This window comes from Papaver somniferum, chromosome 7, assembly GCF_003573695.1.
Source record: "Papaver somniferum cultivar HN1 chromosome 7, ASM357369v1, whole genome shotgun sequence".
Lineage (NCBI taxonomy): Eukaryota > Viridiplantae > Streptophyta > Magnoliopsida > Ranunculales > Papaveraceae > Papaver > Papaver somniferum.
The window spans coordinates 219,841,952-219,858,958 of record NC_039364.1 but is presented as its reverse complement, the minus strand read 5'-3'; positions in this window follow the sequence as shown (position 1 = coordinate 219,858,958).

Below are 17,007 nucleotides of genomic sequence, written 5' to 3'. Positions count from 1 at the left end.
GCATCAAAGTTCAATTGCATCACAACTTTGACAACAATACTATGGTGATATGTATCACTCCCCCTTAGTCAATACTTCATCTCATAATGAAAACCACTCCCCCTTACATAATGATCCGTAAACCATATGTATTTGTAGTGTGAACTACACATTAATTCTCCCCCTTTTTGTCAATATAAATTGGCAAATGTACGAAAACTAGTGGGATCCTCATGAAATTTTCATAGAGATACTTCATGACCAAAAGAGAACAACATACCAACTTGTTTCGATGATTTCACATAGTCGAAACTTAATGTATTCATCAACGAGTTTATAAAGATACAATATTCCACAGCCGCACTCCCCACAAATATTTGGCAATTAAGCACTAGTTCAATTAAGAACTCTCCCCCATATAATGTTATTCCCGAAAGAACAACAAGAACGATCATACTTTTACAAGAAAAGAAGGATTTATTTGGACATTACCAAATCACATGAAACATGAATTTCTATCCAAAAATATCAATTGAATTAACCAAAAGTAAAATGATCAATTCAATTGTCCATGCTCAACATAAGAAAACTTACGGAGCAACACAGTACATACACAAAGATGTGGATCAGGGAAAGACCAATACTGCAGAATAATCAAAGCTTCATTCTATTTTTCATCACTATTTGCACAATGACATATAATAGACTTAATCTTTGTAAACAAAAGTTCATCCTATCTTCCATCAATAATAACATAATAGGCTTAACTTTTGTAGTCAAAAGTTCATTCTATCTTTTATCAATACTTTCATACCGACATGTAATAGAGTTAACTTTTGAACAAATATGGGGCAGTCAAGGTTCGGGGACATAAACAACATATCCCATAACAATTTGAAATATATAAAACCATAAAGATTAATACTTCAAAAATCATCTTCCAAATAACTTAGAAAAATAAATCTAAAAATATTGCAAGATGAAAACGTGGCAATAGCTACGTGTACTCACAATAATGGTTATTCCAAACCCTACTTATCCTTCTTAAAAACACAAGAATAAATTCTCATAAGAAGTTTCCTAGACAAGATTACTGCTCTTTGATAACTTCATACCTTTCAAAGAATCCATCATATAAGGTGTCGCTGATTTCCTTGATTTTCTTGACCGTGGAAACCCCATGATCATGAGTTAGAACACTAACTTTACGATCAACAACACGAGCAAGTTGTCTAACCTTAACGCATTCCACGATGAGTTTCTTCTGATTCCTTATCAAGATCTGTTGATTAGTAAGGATTCTGGCATAACCATCCAAGAGATGATTTATTTGCAATTGAAGATTTGCAAACTCGACCTTTGAATCACCCTGAAAACGAGTTAAATCCTTGACAGATTCATCAATCCAGGAGTTGTACTCTTTCCTTGCAAGCATCTTCTTCAGAACAAGTTCTTGAATCGAATCACGTCCTTGAGTGTCCTCCTCCATGTCAAGACTCACAATCTCTTGAGATCGTGAAGAGTTCTCCATATAAGTTTTTGTTAGGGATGGAATCACACATTATAGAATATATATATATATATATATATATATATTTTTTTTTGTAAACAAAAGAAGGAATCTCTTGTTATGGAAATCCTATGAACTCATATGAAGGGGACACAGGCGTTCGTGGACCGGTCACAGAAGAGGAAAGGATTTAGAAAAAATCCAACTAGAGAAAACACAATACTTGTTAATCATTGCTCAATAATTTAGAAAACTTATTTTCAAATTCAAGTCCGAGATATGATCAACATGATCGAATAAAATTAACATAAAGACTCATAAAAACATACAACTATTCTTGATACTCCCACATCATCATCTTTGCAACTCTCAAGATAGACACAAGGACGAAATTACCTGGAATCAGGTAAAGAAGTGAGAATTATTCCCACTATGCATTATGGGAGATGAGTTGTACAAGTCTTTTGTGCGTTTGTATCGAGTATTCTCTTTTTTTCCATTGATTATAACTTATCCCAGAGGAATTAGTGATAAACCCTTTTAAAAGTCCATCAGAGGGATTTTTCTGAGGACTAAGTCTAGGATCTCTAGAGATCGGTTCCAGAAGAGAAGAGTTGAAGGATTTCCATCTTCTTGATTTAGACTTGCCAGACTTGTTCTTATAAGTATAAAGAATGTGTTTGAAAATGCGGGGGTCTAACAACCACACCCAACAATTCATTTGGCAATCTGAGAGGACTTACACCAATACACTTTCTAGAGAATCAACTAGACAGTTAGACTCAATCTAGAATAAAGTATATCAAAGAGTTTAATACCTCTAACTCTTAATTCAATCCGCAATCAGCAAATAGAAATCAGCGAGCCCGATTGAATAAGAGTAGTAACTTGAACGGTACCAAAGACCAATATTCAAGTGTCAATCAATGTAAATCAACAACCCAAGGTTGGATATTCTAATTGATTGATCTTAACGCACAACCTGTGATATTTCAATTTTATAATACAGACACCAGAATTTTGTTAACGAGGAAACTGCAAATGCAGAAAAACCCCGGGACTTAGTCCAGATTGAACACCACACTGTATTAAGCCGCTACAGACACTAGCCTACTACCAATTAACTTCAGACTGGACTGTAGTTGAACCCTAAACAATCTCACACTGATTCAAGGTACAGTTGCGCTCCTTACGTCGCTGATCCCAGAAGGATACTACGCACTTAATTCCCTTAGATGATCTCACCCACAACTAAGAGTTGCTACGACCCAAAGTCGAAGACTTGATAGACAAATCTGTCTCACACAGAAAAGTCTATAGGATTGAATAAATTTCTCTCCCACAGAAATATCCAAGAGTTTTTGTTCCGTATTTTTATAAATCAAGGTGAACAAGAACCAATTGATAAACCGGACTTATATTCCCGAAGAACAACCTAGTATTATCAATCACCTCACAATAAACTTAATTGACTAGCGAAACAAGTTACAGTGGAATCACAATCGATGAGACGAAGTTTTTTTGTGATTACTTTTCTATCTTGTCTATCGGAGATATAAAATCTCGAGCCAATTATTTTAATTGCGCTCAACGTGATAGAAACAACAAGATCAGATCACGCAACTACAAAGATAATAGTTGGGTCTGGCTTCACAATCCCAATGAAGTCGTCAAGTCGTTAACCTACAAGGTCTCGAGAAGAAACCTAAGGTTAAAGGAGAATTGACTCTAATTATGCAACTAGTAACACACATGAGTTGTGGCGATTATTTTTCCCAGTTCCTAGAGTTTTCCTATATATAGTTTTCAAATCAGGGTTTGCATGCAATCCAAGTTACCTTGGTAACAAAGAATTCAATAATCACCGTTAGATGAAAAACCTGATTCAACCAAGCTAATATCTTTCAACCGTTAGACCGAACTTAGCTTGTTACACACAAATGAAATATACCCTCATTTAGGTTTATGTAAACGTACCTAAACGTGTACACCAGGTTGGTTCACAAATAGTTAACCGAGGTTAGCCATATGATTACTCTCATATCAACCTTATTCATCTTAACCATAACTAGTTCAAATGACTCAAATGAAACTAGTTAAAGAGTTGTTCAATTGTTTCGAAAACACAATTGAAACCAAATCGGTTTGATTCACTTGAATCAATCATGGACATTATATCCACGGTTTGAAAAGATTGCATTCCTTATGATTTAAATGTTTAAGTCCATGAACTGACCGATTTAACAAAGTAACCATCTTAAGTATGTGTACGGGTATGCGTACTTAAGCAACCGGATTTTGAGTTTGTTAAGTTTCCAAACTCAGCAGAAATTTTCGGTTCGAAAACTTCCGCCAGTATGCGTACTTAACCTGTCTCCTTCACCAATTTCGTATACACACATATGCATACTCTTGGCTTCCGGTTTATGGATTTATACACTTGTTAGAGCATTGCTTGGTCTACTCGCATGCGTTGCTATCTCAAGCATGTTTGTCAAGTTTAGTTGTCAAAACTATATGTCTTGATTTCTAGACTACTTATAGTAAATCTCGGTTTAGGACAATTTAGTGTAGTTGAGCTCCAGACTCCATGGCGATCATCTTACGAAGACGAAGAACTACTCAAGGAACCAGTGGAACTTCATCCGACTAAAAGTTATGTGGATACTTGAACTTATCTATCACTCAAAAGTCTATCTACTCTATCTCCTACTCTTGAGACAAAGTCGTATAAGTATGGTAGTTTTCATACATACACATTTGCTATTTAGAGCCGAGTGTACTCGCCTATCTTTTTCTCTAAATATGTGTTGGTAAGCTTTTGCTTTAACCACTTTTCATCTTTACCCATGACGAAAGTCATGATGACGTTTCAATCTTGAAAATAGCTTTGATGACCATAGTTGTGAATAACGACTGTTATAACATTATAGAAGAATGTTTCAATGATTGAAATGTAGAGTTGAGATTATGTAACCAACTATGGATATAAGCATATATAGTGTGTTCCCACATTAGTGTATAAATTCATGTGCCAGAAACCAAGTGTGTGCATATGTGTGCATACAGTATTGGTGAAGGAGACAGGTTGAGTACGCGTACCCGTACGCATACCAGGTGAAGTTTTCGAACCGAAAATATCTGCTGAGTATGTAAGTTTGAAAACTGTTAAACCAGTCACCTTAGGTACGCATACCCGTACGCGTACCCACGGAAGTTTTCGAACCGAAATTTTCTGCTGAGTTTGTAAACTCAAATCCGGTAGCTATGGTACACGTACCCGTACGCGTACCCAAGCTGGTTATTTCTCAAATCGAATGTTCATGAACTTAAAACAATAAATTATAAGGAATGCAATCTTTGCAAACCGTGGATATATTGTTCATGAATTGATTCAAGTGAATCAAACCGATTTTGTTTCAATTGTGTCTATTCATAAAGACCTAGGCAATTGAACAACTCTTAAACTAGTTCTTATGAGTCATTTGAACTAGTTATGAGAAAGATGAATACGGTTAATATGAAAGTGCTCATATGGCTAACCATAGGTTAACTATTTGTGAACCAACTAAGTGTACACGTTTAGGTACGGTTACTCAAACCTAAATGAAATACATTTCATTTGTGTGTGACAAGCTAAGTTTCGATCTAACTGAAAAAGTTGGGGTACAACAACCACACCCAATATTTCGCTTAGCAATCTGTATGGACAAACTCCAATATACTTTCTAGAGAATCAACTAGACAGTCAGACTCAATCTAGATAAAAATTATATCAAAGAGTTTATATCTCAATCTCTCGATTTGATATATACTCACGCAAACAGAAATATGCGAGTCTTTATCAAATACTAGAGAGATAACTTGGATGGTACCAAAGACCAATATCCAAGTGTCAATCAATTTAAATCAACAACCAAAAGATCGGATATTCTAATTGATTGAACAACGCACAACCTGTGATATTTCAATTATATAACAAAATATAATGCGGAAAATAAATAACACAGACACCAGAATTTTGTTAACGAGGAAACCGAAAATGCAGAAAAACCCCGGGACCTAGTCCAGATTGAACACACACTGTATTAAGCCGCTACAGACACTATCCTACTCCAAACTAACTTCAGTCTGGACTGTAGTTGAACCCCAATCAATCTCACACTGATCCAAGGTACAGTTATGCTCCTACGTCTTTGATCCCAACAGGATGCTACGTACTTGATTCCCTTAGCTGATCTCACCCACAACTAAGAGTTGCTACGACCCAAAGTCGAAGACTTTAATAAACAAATATGTATCATACAGAAAAGTCTACGGTGATAGATAAATCCGTCTCCTACGAATATACCTATGAGTTTTGTTCCGTATTTTGATAAATCAAGGTGAACATGAACCAATTGATAAATCATACTTATATTTCCGAAGAACATCCTAGTATTATCAATCACCTCACAATAATGCTAATCGACGCAGCGAAAAAAGATATTGTGGAATCACAAACGATGAGACGAAATGTTTGTGATTACTTTTCTATCTTGCCTATCAGAGATATAAATCTCGAGCCAATTATTACAATCTTACTCGTAACAATATAAGATGCAAGATCAGATCACACAACTACAAGAAAAGAAGTATCGGTCTGGCTTCACAATCTCAATGAAGTCTTTAAGTCGTTAACCTGGTTTTAGAAGAAGAAACCAAAGGTTAAAGGAGAATCGACTCTAGCTATGCAACTAGGATCACACGTAAGGTGTGGGGATTAGGTTTCCCAGTTTCTAGAGTTCTCCTTTATATAGTCTTTCAAATTAGGGTTTGCAATCAATGTTAGCTTGGTAACAAAGCATTCAATATTCACCGTCAGATGAAAACTTGATTAGATTCAAGCTAATATTTCTCAAACATTGGATCGAAAACTTAGCTTGTTACACACAAATGAAATGTCCAATTTTTGGTTTACGAACCGTTCCCAAACATTAACATTTGTTGGTTCAACAATAGTTAACCAAATGGTTAGCCATATGATCACTTTCATATCCACCATATTCTTCTTCACCATACCTAGTTCAAATAACTCAAATGAACTAGTTAGAGAGTTGTTCAATTGTTAGATCTTATGTAACTACACAAGACACAATCGAAGCAAAAAAGGTTTGATTTACTCAAATCGGTTCATGAACTTTATAGCCACGGTTTGCAAAAGCATTCCTTAGTTTAAATAAACATGATTTCAAGAACAACCGATTTTAGATATAACCTGCTCAATTTCGCGGACTGGGTTCGCGGACTTAATCTCACAGAAGGAGTTCACAAACTCCAGCAGAAATTCTCGGGTCGAGAACTTCCGCCAGTTCGCGGACTTGGCTCACGCCACATTCCGTTTCTCTTGATCAACAAAGTTCGCAAACTTTGGTTCAAGGAATAAGGACTTATACATATATGTGTTTCCACAACAATGCTTATATTCTACCAATGGTTATATAATCTAAACTCTCATTTCAATCATTGAAACATTCTCATAGGACGTTATATAGCCGTTATTCACAGACCATTTTTCGTCAGAGCAATTTCCAAAGTGATTGAAACATAACATGACATTCATCACTAGGTAAAGATGAATTTGGCTAAAGCGAAAGCTTACCAACACATATTTCGGGAAATAGATAGGCGAGTTAAATTCGGCTCGAAATAGCAAATGTATATAATGAAAGTCTATACATCAGCACGACTTTTGTCTCAAGAGTAGGAGATAGAATACATAGACTTTTGAGTGACAGATAAATTCAAGTCTCCACATACCTTTTAGTCGATGAAGATCCACCAGTTCCTTGAGTAGTCCTTCGTTTTGTATGATGATTTCCATGCAGTCTTGAGCTCAACTACACTTTCTATCCTAGTCCGAGACCTTTATCTATGTAGGCTAGAAATCAAGACTTATAGTTTTGATCACTAACATTGACAAACATGCTTGAGATAGCAACGCATGCGAGTTCGACCGATCAATGATCTAACACTAACGGTTGAAATATATTAGCCTGGTTAAATCATGTTTTTCATCTAACAGTGGATATTGAATGCTTTGTTACCAAGGTAACTTGGATTGCAAACCTTGATTTGAAAACTATATAAAGGAGACATCTAGCAACTGGAAAAACTAATCCCCACACCTCCTGTGTGATACTAGTTGGTTTTGCTAGAGTCGGTTCTCCTTTAACCTTAGGTTTCTTCTCGAGACCCTGTAGGTTTACGACTAAAAGACTTCATTGGGATTGTGAAGCCAGACGAAACTACTTCTCTTGTAGTTGAGTGTTTTGATCTTGCCATTTTCTATCGTACGAGTTCAATTGAATAATTGACTTGAGATAATATCTTCGCAAGGAAAAGATAAAAAGAAATTACAAACATCTTCGTCTCATCGTTTGTGATTCCGCAATATCTAGTTTCGCTACCATACGATTTAGATTATTGTGGGGTGACTGATAATTCTAGGATGTTCTTCGGGAATATAAGTCCGGGTTATCAATTAGTTCCTGTTCACCTTGATTTTATCATAAGACGGAACAAAACTCATAGGTTTATCTGTGGGAGACAGATTTATCTATTATCGTAGACTTTTCTGTGTGATACAGATTTGTTTATTAAAGTCTTCGACTTTGGGCCGTAGCAATTCTTGGTTGTGGGTGAGATCAGCTAAGGGAATCAAGTGCGTAGTATCCTGCTGGGATCAGAGACCTAAGGAGCGCAACTGTACCTTGAATCAGTGTGAGATTGATTAGGGTTCAACTACAGTCCATACCGAAGTGAGTTTGTAGTAGGCTAGTGTATGTAGTGGCTTAATACAGTGTGGTATTCAATCTGGACTAGGTCCCTTGGTTTTTGTGCATTTTCAGTTTCCTCGTTAACAAAATTTCTGATGTCTGTGTTATTTCTATTCCGCATTATATTTTGTTATATAATTGAAATATCACAGGTTGTGCGTTAAGATCAATCAATTAGAATATCCGACCTTTGGTTGTTGATTTAAATTGATTGACACTTGGATATTGGTCTTTGGTACCATTCAAGTTATCTCTCTAGTATTTGATAAAGACTCGCAGATTTCTATTTGCTCGAGTATAGATCAAATCGAGAGATCGAGATATTAACTCTTTGATATACTTTTATATAGATTGAGTCTGACTGTCTAGTTGATTCTCTAGAAAGTATATTGGAGTTAGTCCATACAAATTGCTAATCTAAATATTGGGTGAGGTTGTTAGACTCCCGCATTTTCAATTAGTGTCAGAGCAGGAAAACACGTTCAAGACCTCAAACATATGTGTTTGTAGCGATCTGACTCTATGGACTGTAATGATATCTATGTCTTCGCAAAACCAGATCAGGATCCTCTTGATGACGATAAGAGTTCTGAGACCTCCAAGAATTCTATCATATCTTCCCCTCTGTCAGAAACCGATGTCAACTGGGAAAATCTCCTAGATGAACAATTAGATGAACTTTCAGATGAAAGTGACTCAAACGAGGGACCAAGTATTGATGAAGAAGTCTTACTGTATATTATACTCTTTGACGATATCATAGAAAAAAAGGGATCAACTGCCTACCTGCAGAATATTTGTTTCCTCTCTGTCGTGAAAACAAGAAATTAAAAAAACTTTGTAAGGGATATGATAGTGGTTATAAGCTTTTACAATCAATCCTTAAAGATCGTGACGAAGAAGTCCATTCAAAGGTTGCAGAATGTGAAAAACTTCAGAAGAGTTTATTTGTGCTGAAAGAAAGACTTGCTGAATCTGAGGCAAAGTATGACTCTCAACAGATCTACTATAACGATAGAGAATGCCTTTTTCTTTCCAAAGAAAAACAATTGAAGAATGACCTATCTACAGATGTCAACAAGGTAAAATCACTAGAAAAGAATCTGGAAAATTCAACACTAGCTCTACAAAATTATCTTCCATGTTAGGAGCATGTAAAGAACATCGTGATACACGTGGTCTGGGCTATAAAGGAATAGACGCTCAAAGCACTGGAAAGATTAATTTTGTATGTGCTAGTGATAACTCGCTATGTGAAAATTCACCTATTACAGTTGATGTTTTTGTAAAGAAAGATTGTCATACTTCAAAGACAGAGCATAGGAGAACCGTTAAAAACGTTACCTTTAACTGCTACTATTGTGGAAACAAAGCTCATATTGAACGGAAATGCCGTTTTCGGATAAGGAATAAAAAACTTCATAACATTCTTATATGGATGTCGAAAGAAGTAATCAAACCTGTTTCTCTCCGTATTGAGAGCATCTGTGCCTCAAATTCAAAAGATCACTATGATAAGTCCTCTCTTAGTTATATGTATGATACTAACTCTTTGTACAATTTCAGAGGAAAGAAAGTCATATGGACAACTAAGTTTGTTGACGTTCCAGTAAAGAGAAAAATACGCCAAAGGAAGAAGGATGGTTCAATCAAGGAAGAAATATCATCCATTGGCAAGAATCAAACTGCTTCTAAAGCATCAGGCTCTGATTATATGCACATCAATAATCATGCATCTGATCTAAGGACCAATATAAACAATCTCAAGCGGAAAATAAAAAAACTAAGGAAGAAAGCATCTTCAGGTATGACTTGTCCTCCGTGTAATAATTCATTTGAAAGTATTTCCGCTATTTATTCCTGTATTCCAGAGAAGGAAAACGATGACGAGCTACATGCTCAGATTACAACTTAACCATCTTTTTAAGTGTGCATTCTCATATCAATCTTAGGAGAATGCACATAGAGTTCAAGATACAACTTGTCTTGACAAAAAATGATTGTTGTAATACTCGTCTGATTCTTTAGAAATGATTCCTTCTATGAAAAATTCCTTTTTGGTCTTCCTTTCATAATAAAGCTTAGTTGATCAATCTAAACTCTTGAGAAAATCATGTCTTGTTTTAAAATTCCTTGACAAAGCCTTTTTTAATTAAGGCACCTTTGCTTAGACGGTTTAGAACCTGGTTCATAACCGTAAACGTTTGCGTAACTGTCCCATTACCGATTCATAAACGAGTAACCCTAGGGTTCCACTATATATATCTTGAACATGTATATATATATATATCATGAAATTCTTCATTGATATATACTCGTACGGTAACGGCAATAGTTCCCCTTGAGATAATGGTGCAAACTATGGATGGAAGCATGAAGGAAGTCAAGGATGAAGGAAACAACATTGCTAAGTTTTATGACTTATAAATTGCTATCATGCAATTGATCATGAAAACAGACAACCAGTCCAGATGCCATCACAACTGGTAGGAAATCTTCTTAAAGATTTTGAAGTCGTGCATGATCAATTTGTCATTGCCTTTAATAATCTCGAGTTTGTGAAGATCAAACTAAAGGAAGCCAATGAGGAACTTGAAAGTATTCGAGCATTGATTGCCCATTTGGGATAAAACAAAATTTATAGTAAATCTTCTTATGAGAATTTTTATTCTTGTTTGTTTAGGAAGAATAACTAGAATTTGGAGTAGCCTTTATTGTGAGTACACATAGCTATGTCCAACGTTTTCATCTTGCAATGTTTTTAGAGTTATTTATTTAAATTCTAAAGTGATTTGGAAGATGATGTTTGCAGTATTAATCTTTATGATTTCATATATTGCAATATGTTCTGGGATATATGTGTTTGCGTCCGTGAACTATTATTGTCCCATACGATGTCAAAAGTTATCTCCTTCATATGTCGATATGCATTTATTGATACAAGATCGATAAAATTTTGACAAACAAAAGTTAAGCCTATTATATCAGTTCTTTGATGGAAGATAGGTTAAAATCTTTTGTTCACGAGGATTATGTCTATTGTATGTCATTATGCAAATAGTGATGGAAAATAGAATGAATCCTTGTCTATTCCGCAGTAATGATCTTCCCTGATCCATATTTTATGTATATACTGTGCGGCTCCATAAGTGTTCTTATGTGAGCATTTTCAACTAGACTAGTCATAGATTCGTTTGTGATTAATTTGGTTGTGTATTCCGATTGAATTAATCATGGGTTCTCTTGTGATTAGTTTGATTGAGAATTTTTGGATACAAAATCATTTCCTTATAGTTTTTGGTGTCCAAAGAAATCCTTCTTCTCTTGTAAAAGTAAGGTCGCTCTTGTTGTTCTTTCGGGAATGACATCAAATGGGGGAGAGTTCTTTTGAACTTGCGCTTAATTTCCATATCTTTGTGGGGAGTGTGGCTGTGGAATATTTTAGGGGTTATCTTGTATCTTTATAAACTCCTTGATGAATGCATTCAGCTTCGGCTATATGATTGCATCTAAACAAGTTGATATGTACTTTTCTTTGGTCTTGAAGCATCTTCGTGGAAATTTCATTAGGATCTCGTTTTCGTACCTTTGCCAATTTTATTGACAAAAAAGGGGAGAATTAATATGTAGTTCACACTACAAATACATATGGTTTACGTGTTTTACGGATCATTATGTAAGGGGGAGTGGTTTTCATGTTGAGATGAAAGTATTGACTAAAGGGGAGTGATACATATCACCATAGTATTGTTGTCGAAGTTGTGATACAAGAACTTTGATACTGTGTAATATTACTATGACATTGTATAACAATGATCGAGAGATTTTGTTTTCTCATTGTTATGGCTACGGATCTTCAACAACTATGATTCTGAATTGAACATCTATGGAATCATGGTACTTGGAAAATACGAAGTTTTCGAGTAATGTTGAAGCAACAAGGAGATCAAGCATGTGGATGAGAAAGTACAAAGTTTTATTTATTTTGTAATCCATATGTATTGATAGTTTTGCCACTAAAATTGACAAAGGGGGAGATTGTTAGAGCATTGCTCGGTCGAACTCGCATGCGTTGCTATCTCAAGCATGTTTGTCAAGTTTAGTTGTCAAAACTATATGTCTTGATTTCTAGACTACTTATAGCTAAGTCTCGGTTTATGACAGTTTAGTGTAGTTGAGCTCCAGACTCCATGGCGATCATCTTACGAAGACGAAGAACTACTCAAGGAACCAATGGAACTTCATCCAAATAAAAGGTATGTGGAGACTTGGACTTATCTATCACTAAAAAGTTTATCTACTCTATCTCCTACTCTTGAGACAAAGTCGTATAAGTATGATAGTTTTCATACATAAACATTTGCTATTTCGAGCCAAGTTTACTCGCCTATCTTTTTCTCGAAATATGTATTGGTAAGCTTTCGCTTTAACCACTTTTCATCTTTACCCGTGACGAAAGTCATGATGACGTTTCAATCTTGAAAATAGCTTTAATGACCATAGTTGTGAATAACGACTGTTATAACATTATAGAAGAATGTTTCAATGATTGAAATGTAGAGTTGAGATTACGTAACCAACTATGGATATAAGCATATATAGTGTGTTCGCACATTAGTGTATAAATCCATGTGTCGGAAACCAAGTGTGTGCATACGGTATTGGTGAAGGAGACAGGTTGAGTACGCGTACCCATACGCATACCAGGTGAAGTTTTCGAACCGAAAATTTCTGTTGAGTTTGTAAGTTTGCAAACTGTTAAACCAGTCACCTTAGGTAAGCATACCCGTACGCGTACCCACGGAAGTTTTCGAACCGAAAATTTCTGCTGAGTTTATAAACTCAAATCTGGTAGCTATGGTACACGTACCCGTACGCGTACCCAAGCTGGTTATTTCTCAAATCGGAAGTTCATGAACTTAAAACAATAAATTATAAGGAATGAAATCTTTGCAAACCGTGGCTATATTGTTCATGAATTGATTCAAGTGAATCAAACCGATTTTGTTTCAATTGTGTCTATTCATAAAGACCTAAGCAATTGAAAAAAAACTAGTTCTTATGAGTCATTTGAACTAGTTATGAGAAAGATGAATATGGTTAATATGAAAGTGCTCATATGGCTAACCATTGGTTAACTATTTGTGAACCAACTAAGTGTACACGTTTAGGTACAATTACTCAAACCTAAATGAAATACATTTTATTTGTGTGTGACAAGCTAAGTTTCGATCTAACGGTTGAAATATATTAGCTTGGTTAAATCAAGTTTTTCATCTAACGGTGAATATTGAATGCTTTGTTACCAAGGTAACTTGGATTGCAAACCCTGATTTGGAAACTATATAAAGGAGACATCTAGCAACTGGAAAAACTAATCCCCACACCTCCTGTGTGATACTAGTTGGTTTTGCTAGAGTCGGTTCTCCTTTAACCTTAGGTTTCTTCTCGAGACCCTGTAGGTTAACGACTAAAAGACTTCATTGGGATTGTGAAGCCAGACGAAACTACTTCTCTTGTAGTTGAGCGTTCTGATCTTGCCATTTTCTATCGTACGAGTTCAATTGAATAATTGACTTGAGATAATATCTCCGAAAGGGAAAGATAAAAAAAATCACAAACATCTTCGTCTCATCGTTTTTGATTCCGCAATATCTAGTTTCGCTACCATACGATTTAGATTATTGTGAGGTGACTGATAATTCTAGGCTGTTCTTCGGGAATATAAGTCCGGGTTATCAATTAGTTCCTGTTCACCTTGATTTTATCATAAAACGGAACAAAACTCATAGGTTTATTTGTGGGAGACAGATTTATCTATTATCGTAAACTTTTCTGTATGATACAGATTTGTTTATTAAAGTCTTCGACTTTGGGCCGTAGCAACTCTTGGTTGTGGGTGAGATCGGCTAAGGGAATCAAGTGCGTAGTATCCTGCTGGGATCAGAGACATAAGGAGCACATCTGTACCTTGAATCAGTGTGAGATTGATTAGGGTTCAACTACAGTCCAGACCGAAGTGAGTTTGTAGTAGGCTAGTGTCTGTAGAGGCTTAATACAGTGTGGTATTCAATCTGGACTAGGTCCCTTGGTTTTTGTGCATTTGCAGTTTCCTCGTTAACAAAATTTCTAGTGTCTGTGTTATTTCTATTCCGCATTATATTTTGTTATATAATTAAAATATCACAGGTTGTGCGTTAAGATCAATCAATTAGAATATCTGACCTTTGGTTGTTGATTTAAATTGATTGACACTTGGATATTGGTCTTTGGTACCATTCAAGTTATCTCTCTAGTATTTGATAAAGACTCGCAGATTTCTATTTGCTCTAGTATAGATCAAATCGAGAGATCGAGATATTAACTCTTTGATACAATTTTATATAGATTGAGTCTGACTGTCTAGTTGATTCTCTAGAAAGTATATTGGAGTTAGTCAATAGAGATTGCTAATCGAAATATTGGGTGAGGTTGTTATACCCCCCGCATTTTCAATTGGTGTTAGAGCAGGCAAACACGTTCAAGCCCTCAAACGTCTGTGTTTGTAGCGATCTGACTCTATGGACTGTAATGATATCTCTGTCTTCGCAAAACCAGATCAGGATCCTCTTGATGACGATAAGAGTTCTGAGACCTCCAAGAATTCTATCATATCTTCCCCTCTGTCAGAAACCGATGTCAACTGGGAAAATCGCCTAGATGAACAGTTGGATGAACTTTCAGATGAAAGTGACTCAGAAGAGGGACCAAGTATTGATGAAACATTCTTCTATAAGGTGTATTAACATACCAAAAAATTTAGATGGAATCATAAAGCTGAAGCTAAATGCATTCATCAAGGAGTTAATAAAGATACAAGATAACCCCTAAATATTCCACAACCGCACTCCCCACAAAGATTTGGCAAATAAGCACAAGTTCAAAATGAACTCTCCCCCATAAAATGTCATCCCCGAAGGAACAACAAAGGTGACCTTACTTTCACAAGAAAAGAAGGATTTCTTTTGGACAAACAAATCACATGAAAAACATGAATTTGAATCAAAAAATAATCAATTGAAATAACCACAAGAAAACCCATGGTTAGTTCAATCGAAAAATTAATCACAAGAAATCCCATAATTAATTTAATTGAAATACACAACCAAATTAATCACAATGTGATCAATTCTTTAGCGCCCCCAAAGCTAGCAGCTAATTAATCCAAGAGATTAGCTAAATAAAGAGGCACTAAGAATCTAATCATTTACTTAAAACATTCAATTAATAAATCTGCTACAAAACTTACCCCAAAAACTAGCCCCCCTCAGAAATATATAAATAAGAACTCCTCTCAAATGATACATATACAATAGTCATTTGGTTTGCAAATAGAATATACAACTTAATATACATAGCAAATGACTCAACGCCACAACGCTTCCGCTGCGCAACTCTGATCTGTCTCTGAAACTGAAAGTGGGAATGGGTGAGCACATCATCCCTAAAAGGGATGCCCCGTAGGAATAACAACTAGATTTCAAGTAATCATTAGTATGATTTGAAGACAATGCAGGTTTATTGAAAGTTAATAAAACTCAGAAAGACAGTAAAAACATATTATAGAAACTTTTCCAAAGCAATTCGAAAGAATAGGAAACATCCATAAAGAACGGTAAACATCCATGTATGAGATGTGTGTTTCCGCACATAAGGAAGAATAATATTGCGGTGTATCGCCCTAGCCGTTTAATATTGCGGTGTATCTCCCTAGCCATAGAATACTGGTATATAAAGGAAGAATAATATTGCGGTGTATCGCCCTAGCCGTTTAATATTGCGGTGTATCGCCCTACCCATATAATACTGATATTGTGTCGGCACACATCTCATACCACACAAAGCACACAAAGATATGCATGAATTTCACAACATAAAGATTTGTAAAACCATAATGAATCCAAGAGAGTTCGTTATCGATTCCCACCTCTTTTGATGAAAAACCACGCCTACCTCGAGATCCACGATCCACTGGTTCATCCTTTGAATCGATCGTTGTTAATAGACTAACTATTAATCACACAAGAACTCTAAGAATCTAGCCAAAATGTCTCACACAAGAATCATACAAGTCTATCTAATGGTTTTAAGCCACTTATGGTTCTATATCTTTTATTATCTATCTTTAGCGTAATTGAGGTTTACTAATTCAATTAGATTGATTCTATATTCCATTAACTAAGTCTCATGAATATCTACAACTTTGTAGAAGAAACTAAAGTCTAACTCAGACCATAAGGGTCCAATACATCAAAAAATATCAAAATAGGAAAACTATACCTAAGTCCAAGTTCACTAAACAAGCCCATTACACAAGGCCTGGTCCACTAGGGTCAACTAACAGTTTCTAACAGTCAAAGGGTCAACTGACGGTCCACGTCTAAGGTCAAGGTCAGAGTCCAGGGTCCGGTCAAGTCAAACTCTAACTATTCTGGTCAAATGAGTCAAGACTGGGTTAACTCAGTCACTAAGACTGATTCAGGTGAGTCAGCTAGGCTGACTGGGATGACTAACATGCAACAATTCTATTTCAGTTTCACTTAGTTCTTGCATTCTCATCTTACATTTTATAATTTCAACGTCAATACATTTATTTCTAAGCAACTTCAATTTTCAATTACAACTTCAAACACTGCTTACCTGCAATTGCAACTTTTAGCA